Below are 27,679 nucleotides of genomic sequence, written 5' to 3'. Positions count from 1 at the left end.
GAGAGAATAATAGCAAATGAAGCAACTGACAAACAACTAATTTCAAACATATACAAGCAACTCCTACAGCTCAATTCCAGAAAAATAAATGAACCAATCAAAAAATGGGCCAAAGAACTAAATAGACATTTCTCCAAAGAAGACATACAGATGACTAACAAACACATGAAAGGATGCTCAACATCACTCATTATCAGAGAAATGCAAATCAAAACCACTATGAGGTACCATCTCATGCCAGTCAGAATGGCTGAGATCCAAAAGTCTACAAGCAATAAATGCTGGAGAGGGTGTAGAGAAAAGGGAACCCTCTTACACTGTTGGTGGGAATGCAAACTAGTACAGCCACTATGGAGAACAGTGTGGAGATTCCTTAAAAAACTGGAAATAGAACTGCCTTATGATCCAGCAATCCCACTGCTGGGCTTACACACTGAGGAAACCAGAAGGGAAAGAGACACGTGTACCCCAATGTTCATCACAGCACTGTTTGTAATAGCCAGGACATGGAAGCAACCTAGATGTCCATCAGCAGATGAATGGATAAGAAAGCTATTTTACATATACACAATGGAGTATTAACTCAGCCATTAAAAAGAATACATTTGAATCAGTTCTAATGAGGTGGATGAAACTGGAGCCTATTATACAGAGTGAAGTAAGCCAGAAGGAAAAACACCAATACAGTATACTAATGCATATATATGGAATTTAGAAAGATGTTAACAATAACCCTGTGTATGAGACAGCAAAAGAGACACTGATGTATAGGTCAGTCTTATGGACTCTATGGGAGAGGGAGAGGGTGGGAAGATTTGGGAGAATTGCATTGAAACATGTATAATATGATGTATGAAACAAGTTGCCAGTCCAGGTTCGATGCACAATACTGGATGCTTGGGGCTGGTGCACTGGGAGGACCCAGAGGGCTGGTATGGGGAGGGAGGAGGGAGGAGGGTTCAGGATGGGGAACACATGTATGAAACAAGTTGCCAGTCCAGGTTCGATGCACAATACTGGATGCTTGGGGCTGGTGCACTGGGACGACCCAGAGGGCTGGTATGGGGAGGGAGGAGGGAGGAAGTTTCAGGATGGGGAACACATGTATTCCTGTGGCGGATTCACTTTGATATTTGGCAAAACTAATACAATTTTGTAAAGTTTAAAAATAAAATAAAATTTAAAAACAAAAAATAAATATTACTATTTACAATTAAGCACCATAATAGCCAGTGAAGCTTTTACTCTTGCTTTTAACTGCAAGAGTAGAAAACCCCAACACAAAGTACATTAAATAGTAAGGGTATAAACTAAAAGCATACTGGATTAAGCAATAAAGATATTTATTGTCTCCTATGTCTAGTAGTCCAGAGGTTGAGTGACTTTCTGCATGATGATTTGATGATGTTAACAAGCAACCATATTTTTTTTTTCCGTCTTAGTATCTTACTATTTTGCATATTTGATTAATCCCAAGGCTTGTTCTCCCTGCCAGATAACTGCCAGTGATAATGGCATGCTTTGCTGGTCACAGAACAAAAGAAAAAATCTATCCTCTAGGCATGGAGTACATGCTTCAAGGATATATTGACCGGGTTGATTTAGATCATTTGCTCACCATTGGACTAATAACAACCTTCAGGACATTGCCATCAATTGATTGGCTTCAACTAATTCAGATATCCTCCTAGAAACTAGAATGAGTTCATCTTCCCCTAGTCACAGACTTCCCTCATAGCTCAGTTGGTAAAGAATTCGCCTGCAATGCAGGAGATCCCCAGTTAAAATCCTGGGTCGGGAAGATCTCCTGGAGAAGGGATAGGCTACCCACCCCAGTATTATTGGGCTTCCCTGTGGCTCAGCCAGTAAAGAATCCACCCACAATGTGGGAGACCTGAGTTTGATCCCTGGGTTGGGAAGATCCCCTGGAGAAGGGAAAGGCTACCCATTCCAGTATTCTGGCCTGGAGAATTCCATGGACTGTATATTCCATGGGGTTGCAAAGACTTTCACTTTCACACAGCTGAGGGAGTAGACTTTGCATCAAATCCAGGATTCTGTTGGGATGAGAAACGATGGAGGTGGGAACTGGATAGGCATATCCATGTTTTGTTTGTTTTGTTTTGTTTTAGCAGTTCTCTCTTTGGGACCACCTTGTTTCATGGCTTCCACATTCTTCAAGTGCCTATAGCTGAAGAGTTCAACTCTCTTGGTTAGGTTCACCTTTATCCTAGGATCTGGGATCCATACCATCCTTAACCACGTACCAGAGGAGAGGCAAGTTAGCTCCATTTTATACCAAGTTTGCTTAACATTAAATATCTTCATTTGTATAATTTTTCTAGCCATTTAGAAACTACAGTTACAGTGATTGAGATTCACCTGTGTTTTACTACCAAGTCCTTCCTCTATTTTATTTTTCATTCCCTTGTATCTTAGTATATATGATGAAAATCATACATAATTTTTTATCATATTTAGGACTTTAGCCTTGTCTTGTTTGAGTCAATCTGATTGCCTAAGGGTTTGAGTCTTCCTGATACCAAATTTTTTATTTACATAAGACTATGTTTCCTAAAGGAGAAGGCAATGGCACCCCACTCCAGTACTCTTGCCTGGAAAATCCCATGGACAGAGGAGACTGTTTCCTAAAGAATGACATCTCCTTGCTTATTTGGACTTCTGAATATCTTCTGACCCTTGTTTTCCAGTTGCCATAATTCTGGGTACATTGTTGATTTATGCTGAATTTATTTAATAATAACTGCTTTTGTTTGAATCTTCTTCATACATCTTGCCGCAATTTCTAAGAACTACTATCTGATCCACTGAAATTCTTTTTATAATCTGTTTCAGATTTTCTCCAAAATTTATTGATGCTTTCTATAGTTTTTAAATTAAAGTATATTTGATTGACAATGTTGTGTTAATTTCCTCTGTACAGCACAATGAATCAGTTACACACACACACACACACATATAGTTGTTGTTGTTGTCCTGTAGCATGCCAGGCTTCCCTGTCCTTCATCTTCACGGTGAGCTTGCTCAGCCTTATATCCATTGGGTTGGTGATGCCATGCAGCTATCTCATCCACTGTCATCCCCTTCTCCATCTGCCTTCAATCTTTCCCAACATCAGGGGTTTATCTAATGAGTCCGCTCTTTGCATCAAGTGGCCAAATTACTGGAGCTTCAACTTCATCATCAGTCCTTCCAATGAATACATAGGGTTGATTTTCTTTAGGATTGACTGGTTTGATCTCCTTGCTGTCCAGGGGGCTCTCAAAAGTCTTGTCCAAAATCACAATTCAAAAGCCTCAGTTCCTCAGTGCTTAGCCTTCTTTATGGTCCAACTCTCACATCCATACATGATTACTGGAAAAAACCATAGCTTTGACTAGATGGACCTTTGTATGCAAAGTAATGTTTCTGCTTTTTAATATACTGTCTAGGTTTGTCATGTTTTGTTTTTTTTTTTTTTCCCAAGGAGCAAGTGTCTTTTAATTTCATGGCTGCAGTTACCATCTGCAGTGATTTTGGAGCTCAAGAAAATAGTCTGTTACTCTTTCCATTGTTTCTCCCATCTATTTGCCATGAAGTGATGGGACTGGATGCTGTGATCTTAATTTTTTGAATGATGAGCTTTAAGCCAGTTTTTTTTTTTTTTTTTCACTTTCCTCTTTCATTCTCCTCAAGAGGCTTTTTAGTTCTTCTTTATTTCTGCTACTAGACTGGTAACATCTGCCTATCTGAAATTGTTGATATTTCTCCTGGCAATCTTGATTCTATCTTGTTTCATCTAGCCTGGCATTCCTCATGATGTACTCTGCATAGAAATTAAATAAGCAGGGTGACAATAAACAGCCTTAACATACCCCTTTCCCAATATTGTACAAGATACTTAATGGTATCTAAGAATCTTGAGACTGGGATTATACTTCATTAATTTTTTTTACCCCACTCACTGCTACAGAGTTTATCATTGAGACTGAAACACATTCAATCAATATATATTCAATGAATGCATGAAGCAATAAGTCTGTTGAGCCTTTATCTTCATTTAGCTCTGCACATATCTTTGGGTACCTGTAAGTCTCTTTCCACTATTCCTAACATCCTTCACTAACTCTGGACAACTCTACTGTTGAGAGTCCTGGTTGGTGAAAAAACTGATGCATTGTACTGCTGGAGGAACCTGTATAATATTAAATGGTGCTAATGTATCCAACCTGCTACTCTTCATTGAAGGATATCTGATCCCTAAGTCATGGGCCTGGCAGAAATGAACAAGTAGAACCCTGTTATTCATGGAATTACCACTTTCTAAAGTACATGAAAATATTACTTCTGGGACTTCCCTTAAGCACATGGCATGCTTAAGACTCCATGCTTCCAATGCAGGGGACTTGGGTCCAAGTCTCTGGTTGGGGAGCTACGATCCCACAGACTGTGTAGCATAACCAAAAAATAAAATTAAATTAAAAAATAAAATACAATTATTTATTAATATGGATGTTGGAAAATATCCTTTAAAATATTATTTCTGAGATCAGTTCTAGTCAGTACAATACTGAGTAACTTTCTTAAATGAAATGGATTGAGGAACTTCCTTCAAGGCTAGTTGACATGCTAACATGATATAGAGCTTGAAACAATTAAAAAAAATAAAAGATAGGACTACAGATGTTACCTGAACTCGATCCCAAATCATATGTTTTAGGTTAAATCACAGAAATATTTAACAGATCTTCATCATATACCTAAAATACATAGAGTGGAACTGAGGAAAAATTTTACAAAGTTATGACCATTTTTAGGAATAGTATGTCAATTAAAACTACAAATTCATCTTCATGGAAAGATTTAAGTCTCTATGTGGACATTCAGGAAAGAGCTTGGCAAGATTTTGTTTACTTGTATCAATATTCAGAGTACACTTTAGCATTATACTTTTCATTCAATGGGGATGTAAGTGGAATCTCCTTTCTATAAATGTATCTTGCTTGTTTTATTTTGATTTCTAACAGAAGGATAATTCCGTGACAGCAGACCTTTATGGGAGGCACAGCAAAGAAAAATACATTACAAGATTGACAGAGAGATCCTCATTTGAATAGGTAGTAGCACAAGCTGGAAAATTGTTGAAAACAAAAAAAGTATGTTTAGAATTCATGTTTTTCATGATCACATTTAACTGATACTACCAAGACTGAAGAAAACATAAATTAAAAAATGCATTTTAGGTCCTCCGCCCATTTTTTGATTGAGTTTTTTTTTTTAATTGAGCTGCATGAGCTATTATTTCTCCGAAAAAGACATACAGATGGCCAAAAAGCACATGAAAAGATGTTCAACATCACTAATTATTAGATAAATGCAAATCGAGACTACAATGATAGTATCATCCAACTGGTCAGAATGGCCATCATCAAAAAGTCTACAAGTAATGCTGGAGAGGATGTGGAGAAAAGGGAACACTCCTACACTGTTGCTGGGAATGTAAATTGGTACAGTGGCTATGGAGAATAGTGTGGAGATTCCTTATAAAACTAAAAATAGAACTACCACATGACCCAGCAATCCCACTCCTGGGCACAAACTCGGTGAAAATCAAAACTGAAAAAGAAACGTGCACCTCAATGTTCATTACAACACTATTTACAATAGCAGGACATGGAAGCAACCTATATGTCCAGCAAGAGAGTAATGGATAAAGAAGTGGTACATATATACAATGGAATGTTATTTAGTCATAAAAAGGAAAGAAAGTGTGCCATTTGCAAAGATGTGGTTGGATCTATAGGCTGTCATATAGAGTGAAATGAGTCAGAAAGAGAAAAAACACATATGGTATAATATTATTTATATATGGAATGAGAGATACGGTACAGATGAACTTATTTGCAAAGCAGAAATAGAGACACAGATGTAGAGAACAAACATATGGATTTCAAGTGCAGGAAAAGGGGTGGATGAATTGGGAGATTGGGATTGCCATATATACACTACTCGGAGAAGGCAATGGCACCCAACTCCAACACTCTTGCCTGGAAAATCCCATGGACGGAGGAGCCTTGTAGGCTGCAGTCCATGGGGTCGCTGAGGGTCGGACACGACTGAGCGACTTCACTTTCAATTTTCACTTTCATGCATTGGAGGAGGAAATGGCAACCCACTCTAGTATTCTTGCCTGGAGAATCCCAGGGACGGGGGAGCCTGGTGGGCTGCCGTCTATGGGGTCACACAGGGTTAGACACGACTGAAGCGACTTAGCAGCAGCACAGCTGATTCACTTTGCTGGACAGTAGAAACTAACACAGTATTGTAAAGCAAATATACCCCAATACAAATTAATTAAAACATGTCTTACCTCTTAAAACAGTACTAGTTTGGGAGATTTAAATGCTCCCTTCTCCATCTCAAAAGATCTGAATATAAGTAATATTTTCATTAAATCTTGGCAGATAATCAAATGCAACAAAATTTGTAACAACTAAATATTTTAAAAAAAGAATCTTAATTTCAAATGTTGTATCACCTTTAAGTATATTTATACCTATCAGTTCATAGTTCTGATTTATATGGAATTGTCCAAAATGTTCATCTGGGTTTCCCATAAATCTTATGAACTTTTTGGCTAACCAAATATTATTAAAACACATTCACTGTGCCAGTGATGACAATACTCACAAAGGCATGGACTTTATTTTCATAACCATGAATCTTGTTTTGGAACCTTCCTATTTAAAACAAAATTTTCTTCTTTTCTCCTTCAACTACACTTCTCCACTAAGAATTAAGAAGTATTGCTAACATTTGTTATAATCAGAAATGTCAAACTTCTAATTTTAAGGCAGTTCCAACCTGAATTTCATGTTAGAATATCAAGTATTAAAGAAGTGATATGTTGTGACATTACCATTCAGTGCATTCATAACTGTATGTTTTGCTTTATTGTAGGTTCCAGCTTTCGGAGAAGGCAATGGCACCCCACTCCAGTACTCTTGCCTGGAAAATCCCATGGACGGAGGAGCCTGCTAGGCTACAGTCCATGGGGCCGCTAAGAGTCGGACACGACTGAACGACTTCACTTTCACTTTTCACTTTCATGCATTGGAGAAAGAAATGGCAACCTACTCCAGTGTTCTTGCCTGGAGAATCCCAGGGAAGGGGGAGCCTGGTGGGCTGCCGTCTATGGGTCGAACAGGGTCGGACACGACTGAAGCGACTTAGCAGCAGCAGCAGCAGGTTCCAGCTTTAGAGAGAAAACTGTCATAATCCATCCTAATGAATTATCCAAAAACCAACAGTCTACATTGTAACAAAGTAACTTTTGGGGAATGAAAACCTCAACTCAAGGAAATTTTTAATAAAATATAGCATGATCAAAAAAAACTGCCTTCCTTGCTAAATATAAATACAAATGTTATAAATAATTTAAAATCAAATTAATTTATATATGTAACTAGAGATGGCATTTCATTTTACATTTACTTGTTCATGCAGTAAAGAACAATGTGTATTGGAAATCAATATTGTGAGGAAAAAAGAAAAAATGTCCAGATTTTGTTAATTTTGCACCTTTAATCAAATCAAAAGGGGAAGTATAGAATTAGGAGAGACAGTACAAGCAGTTAAGGTTAGCACATTGACTCTAAGTACATTCAGAATTGCTTTCCAATACTAGCTGTATCACTCTGAACTGTCAGAAAGTTGGAAACATCTTGTAAACAGGTTGTGAGGATAAAAAGAATTACTGTACCTAAAATTTTTGGACATTTAAAGTATAAATATAATAATTATTATTTTATTATTATTACCTAAACAGTGTAGAGAATAGCATCTATATTATATGCATACAGAATTAATCAGGTGTACAGAATGAACAAGCCACATTTAAAGGTTATCAGTAACTTTGACTTTTGGCATTCAGCAAAAAGCTTTTCTGCAGAGGAGTTTTATGTGTTTAACTGAACTCTTGGAAAAGGAAAAAGGATATAAGCAAGGTTGAAATTAGTATATCCATTCATTATCCTGATATAATGTTTTATTTATTTTTCCTATAGGTTTTTAAAATGTAATGCTCACATTCAATCTGTCTTATAAAAGGTGAAAGTATTGTATTTCTTGTTCTCTACTTTGTTTCTCTTTGGGTATAAACCTCTTTAAGGGAAAAAAAATCACATATTAAATATTTTTATTTTGTAATTAAAGTATGTAGTAAAATATATACATATAAAAATATAATAAAATTAAAAAATTGTAATCCTGAGTTTTAGAATGTCTTCAATATAGTATATTCTATATCACTATGAAATGGAAATCATTTTTAGTTATGTGACCAAAAAATCTCATAATACCTAGCTTCTAAAATTATTTCTAAACCAGTTGATTTTCCTTGAAAGGGAATACTGAGGTATCCTAGGATAAAAAAGAAACTCTAACCTTTTAAAAATGTTTAATCCTTGACTATTTGAGCCATTCTGATAAAACAAGAGAAAACTTAAACTAGCCAAAAGAGAAAAACAAAGCAACAACTAAAACTTCTAATATCAGCTAAAGCACAAGGTTCTAATTCATTGAAACTTATTTATTATATGCTTTAGAGAGGCTTTGAGCTGCAGGAAGCTGGGTATTAATACATGGACAAGCATAAGACAGACAAGGCAGATGCTGCATTAACCAAACCTCTCTGGAATTGGTGAGCAGCTGTGAAGTTTGAGATGGCCATTCTGGCACATAATAAAAACAAGGACCAAAAATGATGCTACTCTATCTTAAAAAAATATGTGTATATATATAAGAAAGTAAAGAATTTAAGGAGGAGAAAAAAAAAAAACACAACTAGATTGCATAGTAAAACCTGGCTAAAATCAAATTATAACCCCCTAACAATGCAGTAGTAGTCAATCATACTTTATGAGGATTAGGGTTTTCCCCAGGCAATAAACCCTAAATTCCCAGAGTCAATTGAAATGTAAATCACTTAGCCATCATTTTAAAATCTAATATATCTTCATTAATCTAAAACTATAGCTAGCCAATGCAGGGTCCATCTCAATCATAATTCAGAATTGTGCTGTTAATTCACAAATCACTTCTAAATTCTTGTCTGTCAAGAAATTTAAGACCCTGACAGCTGTAACATTCTGCATGTAGGCTGCATGCTGTACCTGAAAGAGAATCTGACAGAATCAGATTCTCTTGATATCATTATTTAATAGTAAAGTTTTGGTCAAGGGTAAAGTTTTTCTAAATGTCCTGACCCTCAATTCTCCCAGCTCTATTGGAATATCTCTAGTTGTTATGTCCTTTGTCTTCCTCCCTTCCTTCTTGTACCTATACTTACCAATCTTTCATTTCTATCACTCCACTGAGACAACTCATGCCCAAGTCACGAATAAACTCTATCATACTAAATCTGATGATCAGGGCGCCATCTGTATTTCATTCCATTGCCAGGAACATTTCATGGAGTAAAATTCATTTAATTTGACTTCCTAGAGTCCAACTCTCTTTCAGTAAAACTCTTACTTTATTGGCTATTCTTTCTCAGTCTCTATTTCAAATTATCTTCTTCATTTAAAAATAACCAATACAAAGAAATGTGAAGTGAATGTAAAAAATATATGTTGCTTTATATTTCAAGAACATGCAAAGGATCTGAGTGTTTAATTGTTTGCAATTTAATTATTCAGTTCAGTTCAGTCGCTCAGTCATGTCCAAGTCTTTGTGACCCCATGGACTGCAGCAGGCCAGGCCTCCCTGTCCATTACCAAATCTCGGAGCTTGCTGAAATGCATGTCCATCAAGTTGGTGATGCCATCCAATCATCTCATCCTCTGTCATCCCCTTCTCTTCCGCCTTCAATCTTTCCCAGCCTCTGGCTCTTTTCCATTGAGTCAGTTCTTCGCATCAGGTGACCAAAGTATTGGAGTTTCAGCTTCAGTATCAGTCCTTCGAATGAGTATTCAGGACTGATTTCCTTTAGAATTCATTGCTTTGATCTCCTTGCAGTCCAAGAGACTCTCAAGAGTCTTCTCCAACACCACAGTTCAAAAGCATCAATTCTTCGGTACTCAGCTTTCTTTATAGTCCAACTTTCACATCCATACATGACTACTGGAAAAACCATAGCTTTGACTAGATGGACCTTTGTTGGAAAAGTAATGTCTCTGCTTTTTAATATGCTGTCTAGGTTTATCATAGCTTTTCCTCCAAGGAGCAAGTGTCTTTTAATTTCATGGCTGTGGTCACCATCTGCAATGATTTTGGAGCCCGCCAAAATAAAGTCTGTCACTGTTTTCATTGTTTCCCCATCTATTTTCCATGAAATGATGGGACTGGAGCCACAATCTTCGTTTTGTGAATGTTGATTTTAAGCCACCTTTTTCACTCTCTTCTTTCACTTTCATCAAGAGGCTTTTTAGTTCCTCTTCATTTTCTGCCATACGGGTGGTGCCATCTACATATCTGAGGTTACTGATATTTCTCCTGGTATTCTTGATTCCAGCTTGTGCTTCATCCAGCCTGGCATTTCACATGATGTAGTCTGCATATAAGTTAAATAAGCAGGGTGACAATATACAGCCTTGACGAACTCCTTTCCAGATTTGGAACCAGTCTGTTGTTCCATGTCCAGTTCTAACTGTTGCTTTTTGACCTGCATACAGATTTCTTAGGAGACAGGTAAGGTGGTCTGGTATTCCCATCTCTTTCCAGATTTTCCACAGTTTGTTGTGACCACACAGTCAAAGGCTTTGGCATAGTCAATAAAACAGAAATAGATGATCCAGCGGATGTTGACAATTTGATCTCTGGTTCCTCTGCCTTTTCTAAAACCAGTTTGAATATCTGGAAGTTCACGGTTCACACACAGTTGAAGCCTGGCTTGGGGAATTTTGAGCATTACTTTGCTAGCGTCTTAGATAAGTGCAATTGTGCAGTAGTTTGAACATTCTTTGTCATTGCCTTTCTTTGGGATTGGAATGAAAACTGAAATTTCCAGTTTTGTGGCCACTGTGCAGTTTTCCAAATTTGCTGGCATGTTGTGTGCAGCACTTTCACAGCATCATCTTTTAAGATTTTAAATAGTTCACCTGGAATTCTGTCAACTCCACTATCTTTGTTAATAGTACTTCTTCTGAAGCTCCACTTGACTTCACACTTCAGGATATGTGGCTCAAGGTGAGTGACCACTCCATTGTGATTATCTGGGTTACTAAGTTCTTTTCTGTACAGTTTTACTGTGTATTCTTGCCATCTCTTTTTTCAGATTAATTAATTTATTTTAATTGGAGGAAAATTACTTTACAATATTGTGATGATTTTTGCCAAAATCAAAATGAATTGGCCACAGGTATACATGTGTCCCCTCTACTTTTGTAGTTTGTATAGAACTTGTTTGTATAGTTCTTCTGTGTGCTTTTGCCACATCTTCTTAATATCTTCTGCTTCTCTTAGGTTCTTACTGTTTCTGTCCTTTATCATCCTTCAACCTTGCATGAAATGTTCCCTTGATACCCTGCAATTTTCTTGAGGACATCTCTAGTCTTTCCCATTCTATTATTTTCCTCTATTTCGTTGCATTGTTCATTTCAGAAGACTTTATTATCTCTCCTTAGTATTCTCTTGCCAGTATATATTTTGGCAGAAGAGGTGAGTATCCAGGGTAAGAGATAAAAGACAGTTTATTACTCACAGCAACAGCAGTAACCAAAGTAACACTGTTGTGTCAGTTACCCATCCCCTAATCCCCCAAGACTGAAATGATGGGATCTTGTTGCTGCCTATGCACACAGTAGACAGTATGGCAGGGGAGGAATCCTGATACTTAATTAATCTTTGAGTGCTTAGTCATGTCCTACTCTTGGAGACCCCATGGACTGTAGCCCACCAGGCTCCTCTCTCCATGGGATTATCCCAGCAAAAATATTGGGGTGAGTTGCCATTTTCTCCTCCAGGAGATCTTCCTGACCCAGAGATTAGACTTGCAGCTCCTGCATTGGGTGGTGGATTCTTTATCTCTGATCCATGGAAACTAGGAAGGCCCAATTTTATAAAGGAGGCTGTTGGCAAATCTGCTCACTGTTTTGTCCAAAGAAAGACATTATCTTTATCACTCTGTAATATTTTGAATAAGCACATAGGCAAGGTTTGAGGGAGATATTCTTCTTGTCATCCTGAAATGGAAGAAAATCTACTAGGGGCAGGAGAGAGAAAGAATCTTTGGGATGAGAGACATCTCTGTCTCCTTTGATAGCTTACTTATACAAACATGCTTGAAAATGCCATTTTGAGAAAATTGGTCATCAATGCCTCTATATGCATTTGTCTACATATGCAGTTGTCTCCCAACACATAAACTTAATACCTTGTTAAATGACAAAACTGTTATCTGCTTACTCTGATTTGACTTTGCCATTAAAATTAATCACTTTTGATGAGTCTCTGATTGCATGTTGGACGATTCCATACTAATATGCACATTTTCTTCTTTGCAATGTTTCTTCTAAACAAGTTTCAAAGAATGAAGCCTCTAGTGAATATTCAAACACTAGAAAACACCAGTGGACGTTATTAGGCAAATTTTGAATAATGTAACATTTGGATCGCCTAGCAAGTTTAATAACATTATATAAAATTACTTGCTGAAATTGCAGATTTACAGACATATTATTCTCACCAAATATATTAATTCTTGGAACACCACTCATAGGGATTTCAAAAAGTACACTGTGCACTTAAACTTATTAAAAATTGTTACTTGCAACAATGAATCATTGTTAGCATAATACAGAACCAAAAACTCACACATAAAACATGGTAACTGCCATAAGTCTGTGAGAAGCACTCACCATGCTTACAGCACTTGCCATGGTGACTCCGTCTCACGTGGTTTTGACCCGGTTTATGCAAATGGTGGCTTTAAACCTCACACCCATGTGTTAGTGTCTTCTGTCTCATCTTTCAATTTGATGTTAGTGGATTTATTCATTTTATCTTTATGTTGATTGGAAAAATTTAATACTTACAGAATTATAAATTTTTTCACATTTTTCCAGTTCCTCAACTGTTTTAATTTTTGTGTTTGGAAAAAAACCATAAACTTCCTAAGGATTACTAAGAAAGAAGCCCTATACAGAAATGCTACCAGACACCAAGGCTGAAAAGTTTTCTCTTACATTTTCGTCTAGAAGTTGCATAGTATTGAGGCTTATAATTTATTTATTTTTTTATGCAACAGATTTACTATCATACAGTTTTGGTGGTCAAAGTCCAAAATGGGTCTAATTGAGCTAAAATCAAAGTGTTATCAGGATTTCATTCCTTTGTGCTGTCTTTAGAAGAGAATCCGTTATCTTACCTTTTCTGGCTTCTGCAGGCTGCCCACCTTCCTCGGTTCATGGCTTCCTTCCATGTTCAAAGGTATCAATAGCAAGTACAGTCTTTCTCATGTTTTGTCCTTCTGATGTTAACTCTTCTGCTTCCATCTGCCAATGTAGGGAGGCTGGTGATTACACTGGACTGATCCAGATACTCCAAAATAATCCCCTTATTTTAAGGTCAGCAGACAATTAAGTTGATTTTAAGTTAATAATTGGGCATTCCTGGTGGCTCAGACAGTAAATCTGAATGCAACGCAGAAGACCTGGATTTGAACCCTGGGTCGGGAAGATCCCCTGGAGAAGGGAATGGCTATCTACTCCAGTATTCTTGCATGGAGAATTCCATGGACAGAGGAGCTTGGTGGGCTACAGTCCATGGGGTCGCAAAGAGTGGGACCCAACTGAGTGACTAATACTTTTACTTTCAAGTTAATAATTGTTTAATTTTGTATGCAGCATGAGAGAAGGGTTGATGTTTATTTCTTTCCATACAAATATCCAGTATTTCAGTACCATATGTATATATAAAGTAAAACCTACGTAAATCTTGGACTTCCTAGGTGGCTAGAATCTGCCTTCCACTGCAGGAGACGCTTGGGACAAAGTTTTGATCCCTGGCTCAGGAAGATCCCCTGGAGGAAGAAGTGGCAACCCATTCCAGTGTTCTTGCCTGGAAAATCCCATGGACAGAGGAACCTGGGAGACTACAGTCCATGGGGTTACAGACTTGGATATAGCTTAGCAACTCAACAACAAAAACACAAATCTTAAAAATCTTTTATTTTTCCATTACCACTATACTTTTATTGAAAATAGTTGTTAGTATACACGTAGATTGATTTTTGGATTTTTTTTTAAATTTTACTAATCTATATGTTTATTATTTCGGCAATTGCATACTCTCTTGATTACCACAGCTTTAAAGGAAATTTTGAAATCAGTTTAAGTCTTCACATTCTTGCTTTTGTTTTACAACTGCTTTGGTACTCTAAATTGAATTTTTACATAAATTTTAGAATCAATTTGGGCTTCCCGGGTGGCACTCATGTTAAACAACCCACCTGCCAATGCAGGAGACATAAGAGACGTGAGTTTGATCCCTGGGTCGGGAAGATCATCTGGAGGAGGACATGGCAACCCACTCCAATATTCTTGCCTGGAGAATCCTATTGACAGAGGTGCCTGGTGTGCTACAGTCCATAGGGTCACAAAGAGTCAAACAGACTGAAATAACTTAGCACACAAAACAGAGTCAATTTGTTAATTTCACAAAATTTCAAGTTTTTAGTGGTATTGAATTTTATTGATAGATCAAATTGCACAGTGTTTATTCCATAATGTATTGATTCTTGCAATTGATGAACATGGCCTACTCTTTATTTTAGGTCTTCTTCAGTTTCTCTTAGCAGAGTTTTCTACTGTTCAAAGATTTACCACTATGATTGCTAAATATATTTCTAAGTATTTTACTGTCACCCTGCTTATTTAACTTATATGCAGAGTACATCATGAGAAACTCTGGACTGGAAGAAGCACAAGCTGGAATTAAGATTGCTGGGAGAAATATCAATAACATCAGATAGGCAGATGACACCACCCTTATGGCAGAAAGTGAAGAGGAACTAAAAAGCCTCTTGATGAAAGTGAAAGAGGAGAGTGAAAAAGTTGGCTTCAAATCAACATTCAGAAAACAAAGATTATGGCATCTGGTCCATCACTTCATGGGAAATAGATGGGGAAACAGTGTAAACAGTGGCTGACTTTATATTTTTGGGCTCCAAAATCACTGCAGATGGTGATTGCAGCCATGAAATTAAAAGACGCTTACTCCTTGGAAGGAAAGTTATGACCAACCTAGATAGCATATTAAAAAGTAGAGACATTACTTTGCCAACAAAAGTCCGTCTAATCAAGGCTATGGTTTTTCCAGTGGTCATGTATGGATGTGAGAGTTGGCCTGTGAAGAAGGCTGAGAGCCGAAGAATTGATGCTTTTGAGCTGTGGTGTTGGAGAAGACTCTTGAGAGTCCCTTGGACTGCAAGGAGATCTAACCAGTCCATTCTGAAGGAGATCAGCCCTGGGATTTCTTTGGAAGGAATGATGCTAAAGCTGAAACTCCAGTACTTTGGCCACCTCATGCGAAGAGTTGACTCATTGGAAAAGACTCCGATGCTGGGAGGGATTGGGTGCAGGAGGAGAAGGGGACGACAGAGGATGAGATGGCTGGATGGCATCACTGACTCAATGGATGTGAGTCTGAGTGAACTACGGGAGTTGGTGATGGACAGGGAGTCCTGGCGTGCTGTGATTTATGGGGTCACAGAGAGTTGGACACAACTGAGCAACTGAACTGAACTGAACTGAAGTATTTTATGCTCTTGAAACCAATGTAAACAGATGACTTAAGATTTTATTTTATAGTTATTTGATTCTTCTACATAAAAACAATTTTTATATATTAAACATCACATGATTTGCTAAATTCACATATGAGTTCTGTTAGGCTTATTTATTTATTTAAATTTAAATTTATTTATTTTAATTAGAAGCTAATTACTTTACAATATTGTATTGGTTTTGCCATACATCAACATGAATCCACCACGGGTGTATACGTGTTCCCAATTCTGAACACCCGTCCCACCTCCCTCCCCATACCATCCCTCTGGGTCATCCCACTGCACCAGCCCCTAGCTGCCTGTATCCTGCATCAAACCTGGACTGGCGATTTATTTCTTATATGATACTATACATGTTTCAATGCCATTCTCCCAAATCATCTACGCCCCCCTTCTCCCACAGAGTCCAAAATACATAGGTTTCTTAAGGTTTTCTAAGTGATTATGTCATCTACAAATAGACAAGATTTTGCTTCCTACTTTTCAATTGTTATAGCTTTTCTTTCTTCTTTTATCTTTTTAGCTTTATTACAATGGCTTGATCCTTTAGTGGGGCTTCCTGGGTGGTTCTAGTGGTAAAGAACCTGGCTGCCAATGCAGGAGACATAAGTGTGGGTTTTATCCTTGGGTCAGGAAGATCCCCTGGAGAAAAAAATGGCAACCCACTGCAGTATTCTTGCCTGAGGAATCCCATGGACAGAGGAGCCTCGCATGCTACGGTCCATGGGGTCATGAAGAGTCAGACGCTACTGAGGAACCTCAAGCTTGATACTGAATAAAATGGGTGATATCGGACATCCTTGCCTTGTTCAAAATATCTGGGGAAGGAAAATTTTTAATAGTCATCATTGTATATTTTATAAATGTCCTTTATCAGACTGTAGAAGTTGTTTTTTTCCTCTTGTTTGTTTAGAATTTTAATAATGAATAGATGTGAAATTTTTTGAAAAAGCTTTCGTGTTTTCTGATAAAATTTCAACACCTGTTTGCTTTAGTGTTTCCTTTATGTAATGTGATTTTTTCCCTGTTATTTTAGAATTTTTATCTATACAATTGAAAAAATATATTTATTTCAGCACTTTGACTATGGGATACCTAGACATGTATTTTCTTGCATTTATTCTAATTATTATTAGCTCTGCTTTCTGAATCTATAGGTTCACTTCATTATTTTTCAGATATTTATCGCTGCCAAATTCTCTGTTTCATTTCCTTCTGGGTCTCCAAATACTTACAGTTCAGACCTTTCAGATATTTTTTCATAGATTTCTGAGGCTTGGTCAATTTTTAAATGTTTCTGCTCTCTCTCTTTCCAGTTGCATTATTTCTGTTGCTTTATCCTCAAAGTCACTAGCTTCTTTCCTCTGTCATTTGCCTTTTCTTTTTGTCCAGACTATCAAATTAATTTTTCTTTAAGTTTTGTTTTCAATTTCAAAACTTTCAGTTTCAACATTTTTATATACTTTATTTTCATATCTAGATGCATGCTTTTCTAATAAGAATTTTCATACTTTTATTTATTAGTGATACATTTGCTTTTCTATCACCTGAGCATAGTTATAAAATCTTTAAAATCCTTATTTGATAGCTTCAACATTTGGATCATTTCTAGGTTGATATCTGTCTTTTTCCTTGAGGATGGAGTAACTTCTCCTGAATCATGACAATCTGATTTTTTTTTTGTATCCTAGACATTATGAATGCATGTAGTAGAGACTGTGTATATAAATATAAATAAATATATATATTTTATAAGTTAAAGTTTTTATTTTTTTTATAAAAAATAAATATGCAAATATTATTCACATTCCTCTAAGGCTAACAATTTCATTTTAGCAGTTGGTTAACTGGTTACATTTTGACAATAACTCTGTAAGACTTATTTAACTTATATGCAGAGTACATCATGAGAAACGCTGGGCTGGAAGAAGCACAAGCTGGAATCAAGATTGCCAGGAGAAATATCAATAACCTCAGATATGCAGATGACCTCCCCCTTGTGACAGAAAGTGAAGAAGAACTAAAGAGCCTCTTGATGACAGTGAAAGAGGAGAGTGAAAAAGTTGGCTTAAAGCTCAACATTCAGAAAACTAAAATCATGGCATCTGGTCCCATTACTTCATGGGAAATAGATGGGGAAACAGTGGCGGACTTTATATTTTGGGGCTCCAAAATCACTGCAGATGGTGATTGCAGCTTACTCCTTGGAAGGAAAGTTATGATCAACCTAGACAGCATATTGAAAAGCAGAGACATTACTTTGTCAACAAAGGTCCATCTAGTCAAGGATATTGTTTTTCCAGTGGTCATGTATGGATGTGAAAGTTGGACTGTGAAGAAAGCTGAGCACTGAAGAATTGATGCTTTTGAACTGCGGTGTTGGAGAAGACTCTTGAGAGTCCCTTGGACTTGCAAGGAGATCCAACCAGTCCATCCTAAAGGAGATCAGTCCTGGATGTTCACTGAAAGGACTGATGTTGAAGCTGAAACTCCAATACTTTGGCCATCTAATGCAAAGAGCTGACTCATTGGAAAAGACTCTGATGGTGGGAAAGATTGAGGGCAGGAGGAGAAGGGGACGGCAGAGGATGAGATGGTTGGATGGCATCACCAACTCAATGGACATGGATTTGGGTGAACTCCAGGAGTTGGTGATGGACAGGGAGGCCTGGTGTGCTGTGGTTCATGGGGTCACAAAGAGTTGGACACGACTGAGCAACTGAACTGAACTGAAGGCCTATGATGGGCAGTAACTCACACTTCAATTTCATTTTTAGTTTTTTCCATGAGTTGAACTGCTTGGTGCCTTGCCATAGATGTGGTGGGCACATGTGTGTGTATGTGATCAACCATGTCTGACTCTGCAACCCCATGGACTATAGACCTACAGGCTACTCTGTCCATGGTCTCCTCCAGGCAAGAATACCAGCATGGGTTGCCATTTCCTGCTCCAGGTGATCTTCCGGACCCAAGGATTGAACCTTGGTCTCTTGCATCTTTGCACCTCTTGCACTGGCAGGCAGATTTTTTACTACTACTGTGCCACCTGGGAAACTTAGGTGATGGGCATAGATGACATCAACTTATATGTAGAAAATTCTAAAAATATTAAAATTAAAATTTCAGGGATGTTTCATAGTCAAAAATCAACACAAAAAGATTAGTTGTGCTTCCAGCAATCAGACTAGAAAAATAAATAAAAGGCATCCACATTGGAAGAGAAGGAGTAAAACTGTCACTATTTGCGGATGGCATGGCATTATTCATGGCTCAGACATTGAAGAATCTGCCTGCAATGCAAGAGACCTGGGCTTGACCCTGGAGTGGGGAAGATCCCCTGGAGAAGGGAATGGCTACCCACTCCAGTATTCTTAGGCCTACAGACCATGAGGTTGCAGAGAGCTGGACATGACTGAGCAACTAACACTTTAACTCTTTTGCATAAGAAACCCTAATAATTGCCACAAAAACATATTTGCAATAATAAATAAATTAAATAAAGTTGCACAAGATTAACACCAAAAAAATTCCATTCCTTTTCTATATCCTAATAATGAATTCTCAGAAAGAGAAATTAAGGAAATAATCCCATTTACAATTGTATCAAATAGGATAAAATACTTAGGAATAAATTTACCCAAGAAGGTAAAGGACCTATTTCTGAAAACTATAAAATGTTAGTGAAGTAATTTGAAAATTATACAAAGAAATGGAAAGATAGTTTATGTTCTTGGATTGGAAAAATTGATGTTGTTAATATGGCCATACTACCCAAAGTAACCTACAAATTCAATACAATCCCTATCAGAATGTGCTGTGCTTATTCGCTCAGTCAAGTCTGACTCTTTGCAACTGCATGGACTATAGCCCGCCAGGCTCCTCTGTCCATGGGTATTCTCCAGGCAAGAATACTGGAGTGGGTTGCCATGTCCTCCTCCAGGGGATCTTCGCAACCCAGGGACTAAACCCAGGTCTCCTGCATTGCAGGCAGATTCTTTACTATTTGAGCCACCAGGAAGCCCAAGAATACTAGAGTGGGTAACTTATCCCTTATCCAGGGGATCTACACGACCCAGGAATACCCATGACATTTTATATTTTACTGACATTCATATGAAATCACAGAAGACTTCAAATTGCCAAAGCAGTCTTGAGAAGAAAAGAACAAAACTGGAGGTCTCATGCTCCCTGACTTCAGACCATACTACAAAGCTACAGTCATCAATATAGCAGGTTGATCATATCACTTTGTTGTTCAAAACACACTAGTTAGTCCCCATTTCACTCAATGTAAAAGTCAAAGTCCTATGTTGATGTACAGCAGAAACCAACACAATATTGTAAAGCAATTATCCTCCAATTAAAAATAAATTTTAAAAAGGTCAAAGTCAAAAACTCTATATGATTTGTACTCAATCCTAAATACCTATCTCTCTGACCTCATCACCCATAATTTCATCCTTGTTTTCCTGCTTCACCCACTGGCTCCCTGCTATATCTGACACACATCAAGCTTTCCTGACTCCTGGCTTTGCCCTTGTTCTTCCTCTGATCATGGTCTCTTTCAGAGAATCCCACAACATGGTCTCTCACTTCTTTTAGGAATCTGCTCAAATATTCCCTTAGCAGTGCCATCTCCCTGATTCCCTTGTATAAATAACAAACCCCTGTTTGCAAACTCTTGTTTCAACACTTACTGCTACTTAAAATGCTACGTATTATACTGTTTATTCGGAGAAGGCAATGGCATTCCCACTCCAGTACTCTTGCCTGGAAAATCCCATGGACGGAGGAGCTTGGTAGGCTGCAGTCCATGGGATGGCGAAGAGTGGGACACGACTGAGCGATTTCACTTTCACTTTTCACTTTCATGCATTGGAGAAGGAAATGGCAACCCACTCCAGTGTTATTGCCTGGAGAATCCCATGGACATCGGAGCCTGGTGGGCTGCCGTCTATGGGGTCGCACAGAGTTGGACACGACTGAAGCGACTTAGCAGCATACTGTTTATTACTTGTCTCTTCAAAAGTAGAATAGCTGAGAAAAGAAAAGAAGTGAAAGGCAAAGGAGAAAAGAAAAGATATACCCATCTGATTGCAGAGTTCCGAAGAATAGCAAGAAGACATAAGAAAGCCTTCCTCAGTGATCAATGCAAAGAAACAGAGGAAAACAATAGAATGGGAAAGACTAGAGATCTCTTAAGAAAATTAGAGACACCAAGGGAACATTTCATGGAAAGATGGGCACAATAAAGGAAAGAAATGGTATGGATCTAACAGAAGCAGAAGATATTAAGAAGAGGTGGCAAGAATATACAGAGGAACTATACAAAAAAGACCTTCATGTCCCAGATAACCACAATGATGTGATCACTCACCTAGAGCCAGAGATCCTGAATGTAAAGTCAAGTGGGTCTTAGGAAGCATCACTACAAAGAAAGCTAGTTGAGGTGATGGGATTCCAGGTGAGCTATTTCAAATCCTAAAAGATGATGCTGTGAAAGTACTGCACTTAACATGCCAGCAAATTTGCAAAACTCAGCAGTGGCCACAGGACTGGCAAAGGTCAGTTTTCATTTCAATCCCAAAGAAAGACAATGCCAAAGAATACTCAAACTACTTCACAATTGCACTCATCTCACATGCTAGTAAAGTAATGCTCAAAATTCCCCAAGCCAGGCTTCAACTGTACATGAACTGTGACCATCCAGATGTTCAAGCTGGATTCAGAAAAGTCAGAGGAACCAGAGATCAAATTGCCAACATCCGTTGGATCATTGAAAAAGCGAGAGAGTTCCAGAAAAACATCTATTTCTGCTTTATAGACTATGCCAAAGCCTTTGACTGTGTGGATCACAACAAACTGTGGAAAATTCTGAAAGAAATGGGAATACCAGACCACCTTACCTGCCTCCTGAGAAATCTGTATGCAGGTCAAGAAGCAGCAGTTAGAACTGGACATGGAACAACAGACTGGTTCCAAATAGGAAAAGGAGTACGTCAAGGCTGTATATTGTCACCCTGATTATTTAACTTCTATGCAGAGTACATCATGTGAAATGCCGGGCTGGATGAAGCACAAGCTGGAATCAAGATTGCTGGGAGAAATATAAATAACCTCAGATACACAGATGACACCACCTTTATGGCAGAAAATGAAGAGGAACTGAAGAGCCTCTTGATGAAAATGAAAGAAGAGAGTGAAAACATTGACTTAAAACTCAATATTCATAAAACTATGATCGTGGCACCCAGTCCCATCACTTCATGGCAAATAGAGTGGAATAATGGAAACAGTGACAGACTGTATTTTTGGGGGGCCTCCAAAATCACTGCTGATGGTGACCACAGCCATGACATCAAAAGACACTTGCTCCTTGGAGGAAAAGCTATGATAAACCTAGACAGCATATTAAAACTCAGAGGCATTACTTTGTCAATAAATGTCCATCTAGTCAAAGCTTTGGTTTTTCCAGTAGTCATGTATGGATGTGAAAGTTGGACTATAAAAAAAGCTGAGCATCAAAAAATTGATGCTTTTGAACTGTGGTGTTGGAGAAGACTCTTGAGAATCCCTTGAACTACAAGGAGAGCAAACCAGTGAATCTAAAGGAAATCTGTGTGCATGTGTGTGTACAACTCTGCGACCCCATGGACTAGAGCCCACCAGACTCCTCTGTCCAAGAGATTCTCCAGGCAAGAGTACTAGAGTGGATTACCTTGCCCTCCTCCAGACGATCTTCCCAACCCAGAGATCAAACCTCCATCTCCTGCATTAGCAAATAGGTTCTTTACCACTAGCACCAGGGAAGCCCTGTACATTAGTGTAAAAATGAACAAAAGGGACCCATTTATCTTGAGCCCTGTTTCTAATGTTTTACTGAAATATTGTTACTCTTCAATAAAAGAACAAAAACATTTTCAACGGCAATATAAGTTTGTTAGTGGAGATCTTTCTACTTTAGATATAAGTGTCTGAGGTACTTAGAATTTCACAGTAATTATTTCTTCAAAGATTTTAAGTTTTATTTTTTTTAATTTAAATGTTGTTGTTGAATCACACGAAGACACCGGGATTCTTGGCCCCCGGAAGAGAAGAATTCAATCCGGGGCCAGAGACGAGGCTTGATCACTCAGAGCTTTTGCCTAATAAAGTTTTATTAAAGTACAAAGGAGATAGAGAAAGCTTCTGACATAGGCATCAGAAGGGGGCAGAAAGAGTACCCCCTTGCTAGTGTTAGCAGTGAAGTGATATACTCTCCAATGAATCCAAAGAATGTCTGGAGGTTGTAAAGACCTCATCAGACCTACTCCCATAATTTACATTTTAAGATAACAGAATTAGCCAGAAGGTTTAATCTGGAGACTATCCTCAGACAGGATATAACATTATAACATTATTGTTACATAATCCTAAGGAATGTAGAGAAGGAAAAAAAAAGTTTGTCCTTTCTTCCTCCTTGAGAATTCCAGACCCCTCTCTCCTTGGGGACCCCTAGACTCCTTATCAACCTGCCTAGGAAATGACTCTCTCAAAATCACATCAGTCATTTCCTTTATCTACCAACTTTTTTTCTTTTTTTTTAAATAAGGAAAGAAGAGAAAAATCAAGAAACATGAGGAAAATACTTAGATTTCCTTGAATGTTTTATTGCTGAAATTTTATATCCAGGAAAAGTATTTCAGATGTTTATGAAGGACCATCAATCTTTTTCCACCAAAAAAAATTTTCATTGTGCCAGATATTATCCATATAGAGTATTTCAACTCTAAAGTGGCTAAGTAGTATGGAGTAGAATAAAGATTTAAAAAACACATTTTATGTTTTAGAATAAATTAAATATGAAAAGAATTTTTAAAAGCAACAAAATTCAGTATCAACATGTCTTAATTTTGTATGAGTTCTGTCCATCTGTAAAGAGGAAGCAGAGTATAGAAACAGTTGCTTTTGGGTGTTTTATTTCCCCAGGCATGTCCCAGAGTGCTTGGAAGGGTGCCCAGTTTGTACTGGGAGCTCCATGAATATTTGCAGAATATAAAAATGACTGTATAAAGGGTAATAGAGACACAAGAAAATTTCCTTTCTACCCCTTTCCTCTCTCTTCCCCCCTCCTCTTTTGACTGCACTACACATAAATAAGTTTTATGTATGTTTTATGAAACATATTGAAAGTTTCATTATGAACGCAGTAGTTTAGTGTTGCTTACTCCTTAATCTTTACTAACAAGAGTGTCCCCCTAGTTTGCAAACAATATTTAATATCTTATAGTCAACGTGGTAAAGGTGAATGCCACAGTGAAATGAGAGAAATAATTATTTTTAATTCCCTAAGCACATATACTGAGATATCTTTTATACAATTATCCTTTCCAGGGATTATAAAATGATGAGTTTAAGATGGTTTTCCAAATGTTTACTATTAACACTGTTGAAGGAAGATACATTATATTATATATGATATAATGTAATATAATCTATATGTATATATCCATGTCAAGGAAAGATCCAGCTCCTGGATCCTATCATATCTCATTGGAAAAAATCCTGATTCTGGGAAAGATTTAAGGCTGGAGGAGAGGGGGCAACAGAGGATGAGATGCTTGGATGGCATCATCGACTCAATAGATATGAGTTTCAGCAAACTCCAGGAGATAGTAGAGGACAGAGAAGCCTGGTGTGCTGCAGTTCATGGGGTTGCAAAGACTTGGACATGACTGAACGACTAAACAATGACTAAACTATATATGTATATACAATACATATACATATAACTATATATGTATATACAATCTGATCAGATCAGTCGCTCAGTCGTGTCCGACTCTTTGCGACCCCATGAATTGCAGCACGCCAGGCCTCCCTGTCCATCACCAACTCCCGGAGTTCACTCAGAGTCACGTCCATTGAGTCAGTGATGCCATCCAGCCATCTCATCCTCTGTCGTCCCCTTCTCCTCCTGCCCCCAATCCCTCCCAGCATCAGAGTCTTTTCCAATGAGTCAACTCTTCGCATGAGGTGGCCAAAGTATTGGAGTTTCAGCTTTAGCATCATTCCTTCCAAAGAAATTCCAGGGCTGATCTCCTTCAGAATGGACTGGTTGGATCTCCTTGCAGTCCAAGGGACTCTCAAGAGTCTTCTCCAACACCACAGTTCAAAAGCATATACATATAACTATATACGTATATACAATATATATGTATTTGTGTGTGAATGTGTATATATCTATCTATATCTATATCTGTACCTATTTATTTAATCATATTTTTCAAAGTGGGCACTGATTGTTGCTGATGTAGTAGTTCCTTTTGATCACAGTTTGCCTGACTTGCTTTCAATTACCGCAAACTTTTAGAACTTTCCACTTTCCTCCAACTAAAGCAATTATTTTCTTTCTGAAACAGAATAAGTCATTTTTAAAACCAGCATCTTTAAATTTGTTTTCCTTTGTTGTTGCTAGATACACATTTCTTCTTGGAAAAAGGAAAATGTGTCATGACTAAACTACCTTAATTAAAGAGAAGGAGCGAGAAGGAAGAGCAAGAGAGAGAGAAAGAAGATTTAAGATGTTCTAATCATTGGCTCACATAACTGTAATGAACAATGAAAACTGTTCATTTTCTCTAAGTCTCTGTATCACACATCAAATACAGCACCTGGATCCTATCTCAAGACCGTTTGTCACTGTGTAATTGCCTTGCAGCATAGCAGACTCAAACGATTCATTACGTTGGTTTTCAGAAAGAAACAAAAATAGTCAAAGATTTCGTTGCATTTCCACCTTTGTAAGGAAATCAATGGTTGCTCTTCAGTGAAGCTGGAGATGAGCTGACTCTCACTGGACACAAGTGAGGACAGGTATACCTGTCCTTGTTTGATCGCCTTCTGACTGCTCATTCCACTGGAGATGGAGAGTTACTCATTAAGGGATCACAACGTGGACAATAAGAAATCATCAACACCAAGTTTTAAAAATACTTTTAATGTACAGAGTTTATATGACACCCCAAGTTTGCATAGCCTCCATGGATTTCAAGTAGCATTGTTCTAAGTATAACTTATATATAAAACAAGATTTGTAACCTGTATAAAGGTCTCAAATATATAAATGAAAAGTAAAAAAGTAAACACCCTCTGTAATTTCACATTCACTATTAATGAGAGCAGCAGTGGGCAAGAGTGCCCACACAGTGGACCCAGGGGCTGATCTAGGCAGGGAGGGTTGCGACCCAGAGAAGGCAGGGCAAGTTTATGGAGGCTGGGTTGACAGGCACTGGAAAGGGAGGTTTTGGTACCTGGGTTCTAGGACTCCTGAACTCTGCCCTCCACATGTTCTACAGTACACCTCTGAGTATTTCTCCCCAGGGCCAGGACCTCAATCCTTATTACCACCATGAGCCCTGCTACAGAATGCTACTGAATCAGAAAGGTTAAGTATGAGCTGAGTGAGGGAAGTTGGTCCTGCCAAAAGCAGAAACACAAAGAACTGAACCTACTGTTATCTTAAAATTCTTTCTAGCAATTTTCTATTAGGGTAATTTGTCACATAATTTTTCATGACTATTAACAATTTTATTTTGTAATGTAATATAATAATACTATGATATAATAATGTAAATTTACATGAAATTATTTATTAAGTGTCTTATTCAAGAACTTGTTTTCCATTTTTGATTTTCAACTTGTTTTCAATTTTTGAAATGAAAGAATACTAAAATCAATATTTTGAACACAGGCATTTGTCTAAATGCTAGTAAATCAGGATAGATTACCACCAGTTAAATTACTAGGTTAATATTTTAGAAATTTCTTGATACATATTGTCAGATATTTTTCTTACACCCTGCAGATATTAACAACCTGATCTATTTTACTCTAAAAAAAATATTAACAACATTTGACAATAGCTTCTGAGTGTTAAATGAAAATAAATTCTAATCATTGCATTAATTTGACTACCTTTCTGATTAATGAGGATAAACATTTTTCCTATTTTTAACAATTATTTTTACTATTTAGGTACGTTGTTTAGGTAGAGTTTCTGTTTTTAAAAGGAAGTTTCAGTGTTTTCATTGTTGATTGAATTAGGAGTATTAACCATTTCTTTCATCATTGCAAATAATTTTATGAAGTAGGTTTCTAGGTCTTGTCTCTATTATTTAGCTTTTAGTAATTAAAAAAAATTTATTGCTGTATAGTTGATGTACAATGTTGTATTAATTCCAAGTGTAGAGCTAAGTGATTCACTTATACATATACATGTGTTCATTCTTTTCCAGATTTTTTTACCCACATAGGTTATTGCAGAATATTGAGTAGAGTTCCCTGTGGTATACAGTAGGTCCTTGCTGATTATCTATTCCATATATAGTAGTGTGTGTATGTTAATCCCAAGATCCTAATTCATTACCCATCTCAACATTTCCCCTTTGGCAATGACAAGTTTGTTTTTGAAATCTCTTGAGTCTGTTTCTGTTTTTCAAATAAGTTCATTTGTATCTTTTTTTTTTTTTCAGATTCCATATAGCATATGTGTCTTTCTCAGTATAACTTACTTTACTCAGTATGACAGTCTCTAAGTCCCTCCACGCTGCTGCAAATGGCATTATTTTGTTCTTTTTATAGCTGAGTAATACTCCATCGTATATATGTACCACATCTTTGTCCACTCCTCTCTCAATGGACATTATGTTGCTTCCTGTCTTGGCTATTGTAAATAGTGTTGCAATGAACACTGGGGTGCATCTGTCTTTTTGAAATAGGGTTTTCTCCAGATACGTGCCCTGGAGTGGGATTGCTGGGTTATATGGTAGTTCTATTTTTCATTTTATAAGGAAAATTCATACTGTTCTCCATAGTGGTTGTACCAATTGGTATTCTTACCAATAGTATAGG

Source organism: Bos javanicus, chromosome 16 (genome assembly GCF_032452875.1).
Source record: "Bos javanicus breed banteng chromosome 16, ARS-OSU_banteng_1.0, whole genome shotgun sequence".
Taxonomy (NCBI): Eukaryota; Metazoa; Chordata; class Mammalia; order Artiodactyla; family Bovidae; genus Bos; species Bos javanicus.
The sequence above is the reverse complement of the archived record's forward strand: the minus strand, read 5'-3'. Positions refer to the sequence as shown.